General features: G+C 39.3%; 1 long non-coding RNA gene across 1 annotated transcript in view; it reads right to left on the bottom strand.

Moving 5' to 3' along the window:
• Positions 1 to 995: 995 nt before the first annotated feature.
• LOC118764046 overlaps positions 996 to 10000 on the bottom strand; it is a 15695-nt gene continuing 6690 nt past the window's right edge. The window contains exon 4 of the long non-coding RNA XR_004999841.1: positions 996 to 1006. This is a non-coding gene — a long non-coding RNA (uncharacterized LOC118764046). The remainder of the gene's footprint in view (positions 1007 to 10000) is intronic.

Raw genomic sequence — 10000 nt, 5'->3', positions numbered from 1 at the left:
ATTCGACTCCGAATGGATGAAAGGCAAAGACGACCTCAGCGGAATTTGAACTCAGAACGTAGCGGCAGACGAAATAACGGTGAGCATTTCGCCCGGCGTGCTAATGATTCTACCAGCTCGCTGCCTTAATAATAATAATAATAATAATAATAATTATAATAATAATAATAATAATAATAATAATAATAATAATAATATAATAATAATAATAATAATAATAATAATAACGGATATAAAATGTTTGATAAAAATATAAATCATCTCATTTACATGGATGATTTAAAGCTCTTTGCAAAAAATGACCAACAACTCAAGGGTTTACTAGCGATTGTCAAACAATTCAGTGATGACATCAGAATGCAATTTGGCCTCGATAAGTGCGCAAAAGCTACCTTTATCAAAGGAAAAATGACAGAAACATCTAACGTTAACCTTGACCAGCAGAATGTCATAAAAGAATTAGACCCAGCAGAGAACTACAAGTATCTAGGGGTAATTGAAGGAGAAGGAATAAGGCATTCAGAGATGAAGGAAAGGATCAGGAGAGAATGCTATCGCAGAGTAAGAGCAATACTCAAGACAGAGCTGAATGCGAGAAACAGGATCGAAGCGATCAATGCATTAGCCATACCAGTCGTGACTTACAGTTTCAATATCGTTAACTGGTCAATTGCTGAAATATGTAATCTTGACAGAAAAATACGAAAACTGTTGACAATGCATAGAATGCACCACCCTAAGGCAGATACAGAACGACTTTATCTGCCAAGAAAAGAGGGAGGCCGTGGACTTTTACAACTGGCAATAACAATGAAGATTGCTACAATTGGCCTAGACACCTACCTGAAAAACTCTGAGGACTGGATGTTAAAATTTGTCTCAAAACATGAAAACAAGAAAGCATCATACTCAGTAACAAAACAGGCAAAGGAATATCTAAGTGAATTCCGAATACAACAAATTTCGGAATTAGAGATAGACATACAAGAAACAGGCACAGAAAAAGCTAAGCGCATGAAAACCCGTGCTAAATCTGCGGCCTTAGATATTCTAAATGATAAATGGCAAGAAAAACCTCTCTATGGCAAATACCCAAACAGAGCAAATAATGTAGATGTTGACAAAGCCCTGACCCATCAATGGCTAATGGCCTCTGGCTTAAAGTCTGAAACAGAGGGGTTTATCATAGCAGCTCAAGATCAATGCCTACCAACAAGAAACTACCAGGCCAACATATTAAAGATCAGAAGCAGTCCAACGTGTCGTGTATGCAAGCAACAAGATGAAACCATTGACCATGTGGTCTCCAAGTGCAATCTTCTAGCGCCTACAGAGTATCTCAACAGGCATGATAGAGCTGCACAATATATTCACTGGGTAATCTGTAAAAACCTGGATTTGCCCCATGAAAAAAACTGGTGGGAACACAATCCACCCCCAGTGCTTGAAAATGACCACATCTCACTCCTCTGGAACTTCACCATTCAAACTGACAGAAAGATAGATGTGAATAGGCCAGACATCATATTGAAAGACTTCAAACAAAGAACATGCCTCCTCATTGATATGACTGTCCCAATCGATATAAACGTATCTGTCAAGACCTACCAAGAACTGAACAAATATAAAGATCTTGAAATAGAAATCAGCAAAATGTGGAACCTGAAGACTAAAACAATACCTGTTGTCATAGGTGCCTTGGGAATGATAGCAAAAGAGGCTGATAGCTACCTAACTCAGATACCAGGAAACCCCAGAATGGCAGAAATTCAAAAGATAGTGCTCATGGGAACTGCTCATATCCTACGCAAAATACTTTCTATGTAATCTCAAGGTTTAAAACAAACATAATTTTCGGTTTAAAAAAAGAAAAAAAAACTTTTTTTAGACATTCATTAGTACAATACCCCCACCCCCCAAATATATGGCACACTAAGCATAACAACAACATGAACTTCGAACCCTGTTGTCTCTTGAGGTCTCTGGGTGAGACTTGCAGCCAACTTGTACAAATATAAAGCAAAAGTCAAACATAGAATAATAATAATAATAATCCTTTCTGCTATTTTGGGGCAGAGGGCCAGTCGATCAGATCTTTTCTAGTACGCAACTGGTACTTAATTTATCAATCCCAAAAGGATGAAAGGCGAAGTCGACCTCGGTGGAATTTGAATTCAGAATGTAGCGACGGGCAAAATACCTATTTCTGTACTACCCACAAGGGACTAAACACGGAGAGGACAAACAAAGACAGACAAATGGATTAAGTCGATTACATCGACCCCAGTGCGTATAATTTATTGACCCCAAAAGGATGAAAGGCAAAGTCGACCTCGGCGGATTTGAACTCAGAATGTAACGGCAGACGAAATACCGCTAAGCATTTCGCCCGGCGTGCTAACGATTCTACCAGCTCGCTGTCTGAATAATAATAATAATATAATAATAATAATAATAATAATAATAATAATAATAATAATAATAACAACAACAACAACAATAATAATAATAATAATAATAATAATAATAATAATAATAATAATAATAATAATAATAATAATAATAATAATGATGATAATAATAATAATAATAATAATAATAATAATAATAATAATAATAATAATAATAATAATAATGATGATAATAATAATAATAATAATAATAATAATAATAATAATAATAAAATAATAATAATAATAATAATCCTTTCTGTTATTTTGGGGCAGAGGTCCAGTCGATCAGATCTATCCCAGTACGCAACTGGTACTTAATTTATCAATCCCAAAAGGTAAAGTCGGCCTCGGCGGAATTTGAACTCAGAATGTAGCGACGGGCGAAATACCGCTAAGCATTTTTTCCAGCGTGCTGAGGATTCTGCCCAGACATTTTGACTGGTATTTGACATGATCTCTAAAGTTTGATACAGATTCCGGCGTTATGTGTGCCCAGAGCATGCAATGTGAGAAATACCTCATAGCATTGTGTGGGATTATTTTACTTTTGTTATCATTTATAAATACAACAAACAAATTATAAAAATATTACAATGATGCTCAATATTATATGAATAAAATAATCGAGGACGGAGAAAATGACATTTTACGAAATATTAGGACTTGGTAAATCTATAAAACTTACAATAATTCCACAGAATAGTTCAATAAATATGTAAAACATAGACACAATTTGATGTAATTTAAAACGATGTCATCTCCTCGTAAATATGAACTGAATTTGTCTAGAAATTGCCATACCATTCTCAGTAATTTTTATGAATAACTATGAATTTAAAAGCAACGTAAGGAGAGAGGGGGGACTCACCCTCACACTTTTTCCTTGTCTGTTTTGGGGCGTTTCCTGGTGTTAGAGAGAGTTTTCTCTTTCCTTATCACTCCTTTCCGTTGATTCCAACAATTTGTCGTGAGATTTTTTCTCATCCTCATCGTCACAAAACGAAAGGTCAGACTCCTGGAGAAGGCCAAAAGAGAGGCTTTAGTCAGCTTCTTTTCTGCGCTCTTTTAACCAAGGTTGAAGAAATTGGTCCTAAGCAGTACTAGTAATAACTCCGTTGTTGTGCTATTACTGTTTGTGTTGCTATTTTCTGTTTAGTTTTTCGACCTTTACTGCCATGTGTACTGTATTTGTACTTACTGCCCTTCGCCAGCAGCATTAAAAATTTTCTCTCAATACCTGCTAAAGGTTGCAGCTCTGTAAACATTTTGTGATCTTCGTTAGTGATGGTGAGGTCATCAAAAAACTTGTATTTGAAAAGAGGCTCCAATCAGGCACATATTCCTAAAAGTCACTATTAGCCTAAAGCAGTCAGGTAATGTGATGTCGGTTTATCTCTAAGTTTTATTCTCTGGAAAAGGAAGTATGATAGACTCACTTGAAAGTGTTGGGGACAAACATTTTCCTCTCTAACCAAGTTATCATCAACTTTCTCTGCAAAAAGAACATTCAGTGTCAATTTATTCACTGTAAAAACTGCTGGAAAACTGATTCATCTGGCAGCAGCAGTTCGATGAAAATGATCCAATGCTGAACTATAATGTGAAGAATGCTTCGTCACTCTGTAGATTCTTTCTGAAACAAGTATTGCACCCTGTAACACCGCTTCAACAATGGCTTTTGGAAGTTGTCCATAGTCTCCGACTTGAACGTTCTTCAGAAGAGATTGTTCAGACTGTTTTCGTTGAGTTGTTTCCAGGTCATCGATATTCTTTATAGAATGAGAGAGTAATTTTCTTGCCGATGGAGTTGACCACATGTTGGGGGAAGTTGGCAGCATTCTCGATGCCAAACACTCAATCTCAGCAGTTCATTTAAAGTTTCGATATAAAGACGGACGTGGTGAGTGAAGAGTATTTTTACTAGTTCACCGACACTGTGATCAAGATATTTCTGTGTATCAGCCTCTGTGAATATCTGCACACCATCAGTGACAGAATTGAGAAGCTATCACGTAGTGGGAGTTGCAAGGCGATTGATTTCCCTGACACTCAGTATCTATCCCTTTCATGTGAAATCCCAAAGCATGCTCTCCTGTCTCGCCAGATGTTTTTTTAGGTGAAGGTACGACGACTTAGAAGTAACACACCATCAAGGTGTTAGTCTCTCCTTCTCAGACTTGCTGGAAAATCCCTCTTCTGGTATATTTCTGAGTGTGAATGACCCACCTGATCACATATATATACACAAGCCTATTCCCCATTTTTAGGAAGGGGTAGCCACTGAAAGACACACACCAGTCATTCCATTCATTTTCCAGCTCAAAGGGGCAAGCCTCGTTCTATGCTCGGGTCAAGGCATAAAACGCAATCCCCAATATCAGCAGTTGTGCCCGACAATATGCTGGTTTATCCCCGCCGTATCACGAACCTTGTCTTTTTCTTGCTACCTTTTTAGGAATATGGATTTACTAGGAGGAGAGGATTTCCAGTACCCTCGCTCCTGCCCCTTTTCGTTGCCTCTTACGCCACGCGGAGAATACGGAGCCTAATTACAGCCAGTGACAAATCTTATTTCCTGGAAGTTTGGTGTGAGCTAAAAGATACCCACCTGCATCGCTACTTTGGTCCAGTGTGAGAAGTTGAAGCATGGGCTTAACTTTGCGGGTGCCAAGTTACGATTCCATCCATTTCTCCCGGTTCATGTATACGGCTCTATACATCTGGTATACATATAGCATGGTAACAATATGACAGTGGTATCATTCGTGTTAAGGCGGCGAGCTGGTAGAATCGTTAGCGCGCCGGGCGAAATGCTTAGCGGTATTTCGTCTGCCGCTACGTTCTGAGTTCGAATTCCGCCGAGATCGACTTTGCCTTTCATCCTTTCGGGGTCGATAAATTAAGTACCAGTTACGCACTGGGGTCGATATAATCGACTTAATACCTATGTCTGTCCATGTTTGTCCCCTCTATGTTTAGCCCCTTGTGGGTAATAAAGAAATAGGTATTTCGTCTGCCGCTACGTTCTGAGTTCGAATTCCGCCGAGATCGACTTTGCCTTTCATCCTTTCGGGGTCGATTAAATAAGTACCAGTTACGCTCTGGGGTCGATGTAACTGACATAATCCGTTTGTCTGTCCTTGTGTGTCCTTTCTGTGTTAAGCGCCTTGTGGGTAGTAAAAAAATAGGCATCATTCGTGTATGGAGATACGATGATCCCGCGACCCAGCATCCAGGGGATCCTCCAACAGCAATGGTTCCCGAGTCAAACATACAGGGTAATGGAGAGATGGCACCCTTGAAGCCAGGGGTCGATGCTAAATATTTCTAAGTGTATGTCACTGTAGACCGTAACCTTACTCGATCTGGTCTCTGAATATGTATAATTCTAAAACAGGGAATCAGCATCGTATTCAAAATAAGAGGAAAAATAGACATACACTCAGGATTTTCCTCTTCTCTCTTCCACTTTATATATGTGTGTGTACATATATATATATATATATATATCTATATGCATGTGTGCGTGCGTGCGTATGAGTATATGGACATGTGAATATCGGCCTTTTTTGTAAGATCAAAGTGTAGTATCTCTTGCTACACGATCCCTATTGATCGGCCCCACTTTTTTCTTTCTTTTCACGATCCCTTTTGATCGGATTTCGACACTTTTTTTTTCTTTCTCTTCTTCCCAAAAAGAAAAGCTCTACTTTGTATTTTGTCCCTTCTGTGTTCAGGCCTGCGTGGCCAATAAAGAAATCTATCTATCTATCTATCTATCTATCTATCTATCTATCTATCTATCTATCTATCTATCTATCTATCTATCTATCTCTCTCTCTCTCTCCTCTCTCTCTCTCTCTCTCTCTCTCTCTATCTATCTATCTATCTATCTATCATTATACTAAGTAAATCTTGCTGTTACTTGACCTACGTATCATTGGACAAAATAATCAGTAGAATATCGAACAAAATGCCTTACTGCTCTTAAATATGTCAGTTTAATCCTTGAGTTCGAATCCTCACAAGACAAACATAATCTGTTCTGCATAAAATATGTACGAAACAAGTAATGGGTGCGATATCACAGATTGTTTTCTAACCCGCGAAATGTGCGTGGTTTTCTGTCTCTCCTAGAATTCAATCTGTAATCATCGACAGTTCTGTCAATAGTATTATTGATGGTGTCTCTATCATTGTTGCCACTGTCGATATTGTTGTTATTGCTATTATTTCTATCGTTGTTGTTGTTGTTGTTGTTATTGCAGATTTCAGTTTAAGAAACACAATAACAAAGTGTGTCTGGTTGTGCGTTTGTATGTGTGTGTGTGTGTGTGTGTGTGTGTGTATTAATGTGTGTATTGTAAAGCTAGGAAAGAGCATCTATGTGACTGTTTGACCTGTTAGATGAAAAAAGGCAGACAAATCTCGTTCATATATTATATCGTGGAAATAAAAGAAAAAAGAGAATAGAAACTACGAAATCAAATTGAAAAACAGAAAAGAAAGCGACGTTTTGATCAATGTCATTCTACGTCTCTTTAACAAGACGGGCTGGTTGCAATTGGAATACTTTTGATTAAGTGCTTGGCTGATCAGAACTGGCTGGCGGTAAATAGCCACCCCTACCACAACAGCAACAATAGCCTCGACAACAATAACAACGGCAACACCAACAGGAGGAGAAACAAAAACTGTAGCAACAACAGCAGCATCAAGTGGAGGCGCAACGGCCCAGTGGTTAGGGCAGCGGACTCGCAGTCGTAAGAACGCGGTTTCGATTCCCAGACCGGGCATTGTTAGTGTTTATTGAGCAAAAACACCTAAGCTCCACGGGGAGTGGAGCGGGGAATCCCGCTGTAATCTTTCACCACAACTTTCTCTCACTCTTACATCCTACGTCTGCCACAAAGCAGAGGAACCATGGTGTAACCCACCATGGTGTGGTAAACTTTCAGACCCTAGTCTAGATTGCGAATCCTCTGTACCCCAGGATGGTTCAGCTCTCCACCCGTTAAAAGCCACCGTTTACGGAATGAGGATCACAACGTACTTTTCGCGCCCGTGCGACCATCAGTCTATGGCGTGTGTTGGGTGGATGTTCAAGTTGCCAAACGCATTCTTAGTAGCTTAGAGTAGGCTCGAATTAGAGATTATTCTTTGTGGCTAATGGCGTGAGTCTTGATTGGAAGAAGAAGAAGAAGACAGCAACAATAGCATCGACAACAATAACAACATCAACATCAACAGGAAGAGAAACAAAAACTGTATCAGCAACAAGACTGATAGTAATAACAACTAAAAACAATATTACTAAAAGGAGTGGCTGTGTTCAATCCCACCGCGTGGCACTTTGGGCAAGTGTATTCTACTATAGCCTCGGGCCGACCAAAGCCTTGTGGGTGGATTTGGTAGCCGGAAACTGAAAGAAGCCCGTCGTATATATGTATATATATGTATGTGTGTGTGTGTGTCTGTGCGCCTGTGTTTTCCCCCCCTCCACCCAACATCGCTTGACAACCGATGCTAGTGTGTTTACGTCCCCGTAACTTAGCGGTTCGGCATAAGTGACCGACAGAATAAGTACTAACCTTACAAAGAATAGTCTTGTGGTCGATTTGCTCGACTAAAGGCGGTGCTTCAGCATGACCGCAGTCAAATGACTGAAACAAGTAAGAGAGTAAAAGAGTAAGATCTGAACGGCATTAATAACAACAGAAATAACCACAGAACATGCGGCAACAAGAACAGCAGTATCAACAACAACAACAGCGACAATAACAACTAATACAGAGTAGACAGTATTAATTTAGCTTGGCTTCTTATTTCTTTACTGCCCACAAGGGGCCACACACAGAGGGGACAAACAAGGACACACGAAGGGATTAGGTCAATTATATCGATCCCCGTGCGTAACTGGTACTTTTTAATCGACCCCAAAATACCTATTTCTTTACTACCCACAAGGGGCTAAACAGAGAGAGGACAAACAAGGACAGACAAATGGATTAAGTCGATTACATCGACCCCAGTGCGTAACTGGTACTTATTTAATCGACCCCGACAGGATGAAAAGCATAGTCGACCTCAGCGGAATTTGAAATCAGAACGTAGCGGCAGACGAAATACCGCTAAGCATCTCGCCCGGCGTGCTAACAATTCTGCCAGCGCGCCGCCTTATATTATCATAGCTTGGTTTCTGTAATAATGTCTGTTTCTGACGTTGTTCTTGTTATCGTGAATATTGGTGGTGGTGATGCACCCGACTCTGGAGAGATCGCACTTATGTAACTAATACAACAAATATGAGAACAATTGTGCATAAACCATGCTTTATCGGCTGCCAGACGAATCATTTCCCCAAATTTGAATTATAATTTGAAATCTCAATAATAAAACTGTATACTTTCTATAAATGTAGCTTATTCAGTTTCTTTGTTAGTTTAGTGTAATACTGCGCCGAAAATTATCTCTTTTCTCATTCGTACTAAGTTCTTTCTCCAATTACAAATAATTTCTATAATCAGTGATTATATATACAGTGATTATTAAAAAATGACTGAGACATATGACCTAATCAGAACTGACAATTACAATTGAAAACTGCAGCTTTTGGTGGTTTTGGCAAAATTTTAGATTTTACCTCGAAATCTCTATTTATCATTGTAAAATGAATTTTGATAAGAGTAGTTTGTTTTGATATAGGTCTGTCGTGGTATAATAATACTCAAACAGACTAGAATAATCGATATCCGTGAGATGATTGATTGACACACAGTAGCATCTACACTCGCATTAAGTTTGGTAGTATAATTGTGGTGCTAGACAGCAGAAACGTGGGAAATGTTTTCAGGACGGTCGTTTTTCCTGTTAGAAACTAGTTTAATTTTACTCTTTTACTCATTTACTCTTTTACTTGTTTCAGTCATTTGACTGCGGCCATGCTGAAGCACCGCCTTTTGTCGAGCAAATCTACCCCAGGACTTATTCTTTGTAAACCTAGTACTTATTCTATCCGACTCTTTAGCTGAACCGCTAAGTTACGGGGACGTAAACACACCACTATCGGTTATCAAGCGATGTTGGGGGAGACAAAAACACATAAACACGCACATACATACACACATACACACACACATACACACATACATATATGTATGTATGCATATATACGACGGGCTTCTTTCAGTTTCCGTCTACCAAATCCACTCATAAGGCTTTGGTCGGCCCGAGGCTATAGTGGAAGACGCTTGCCCAAGGTGCCATGCAGTGGGACTGAACCCGAAACCATGCAGTTGGTAAGCAAGCTACTCACCACACAGCCACTCCTGCGCCTTACTGTTTCTTTCCTTATGTTCCCACCCACGAATCACTAGAGCGGTAAAAAACATTTTATTATAGCTTACTGTCATTGTTCTTTAGCTTCAGGTGATGTAAGGTCGGGCAGATCTATAACGATAAGCATTACAACCGTGACCACCCTGACGTCTAGGACTATATTAACAAATGCGCACATACATTTCCCAAGAAACTAACGTGTGGTTTGA

Source organism: Octopus sinensis, linkage group LG1 (assembly GCF_006345805.1).
Source record: "Octopus sinensis linkage group LG1, ASM634580v1, whole genome shotgun sequence".
Lineage (NCBI taxonomy): Eukaryota > Metazoa > Mollusca > Cephalopoda > Octopoda > Octopodidae > Octopus > Octopus sinensis.
The sequence above is the reverse complement of the archived record's forward strand: the minus strand, read 5'-3'. Positions and strand labels throughout refer to the sequence as shown.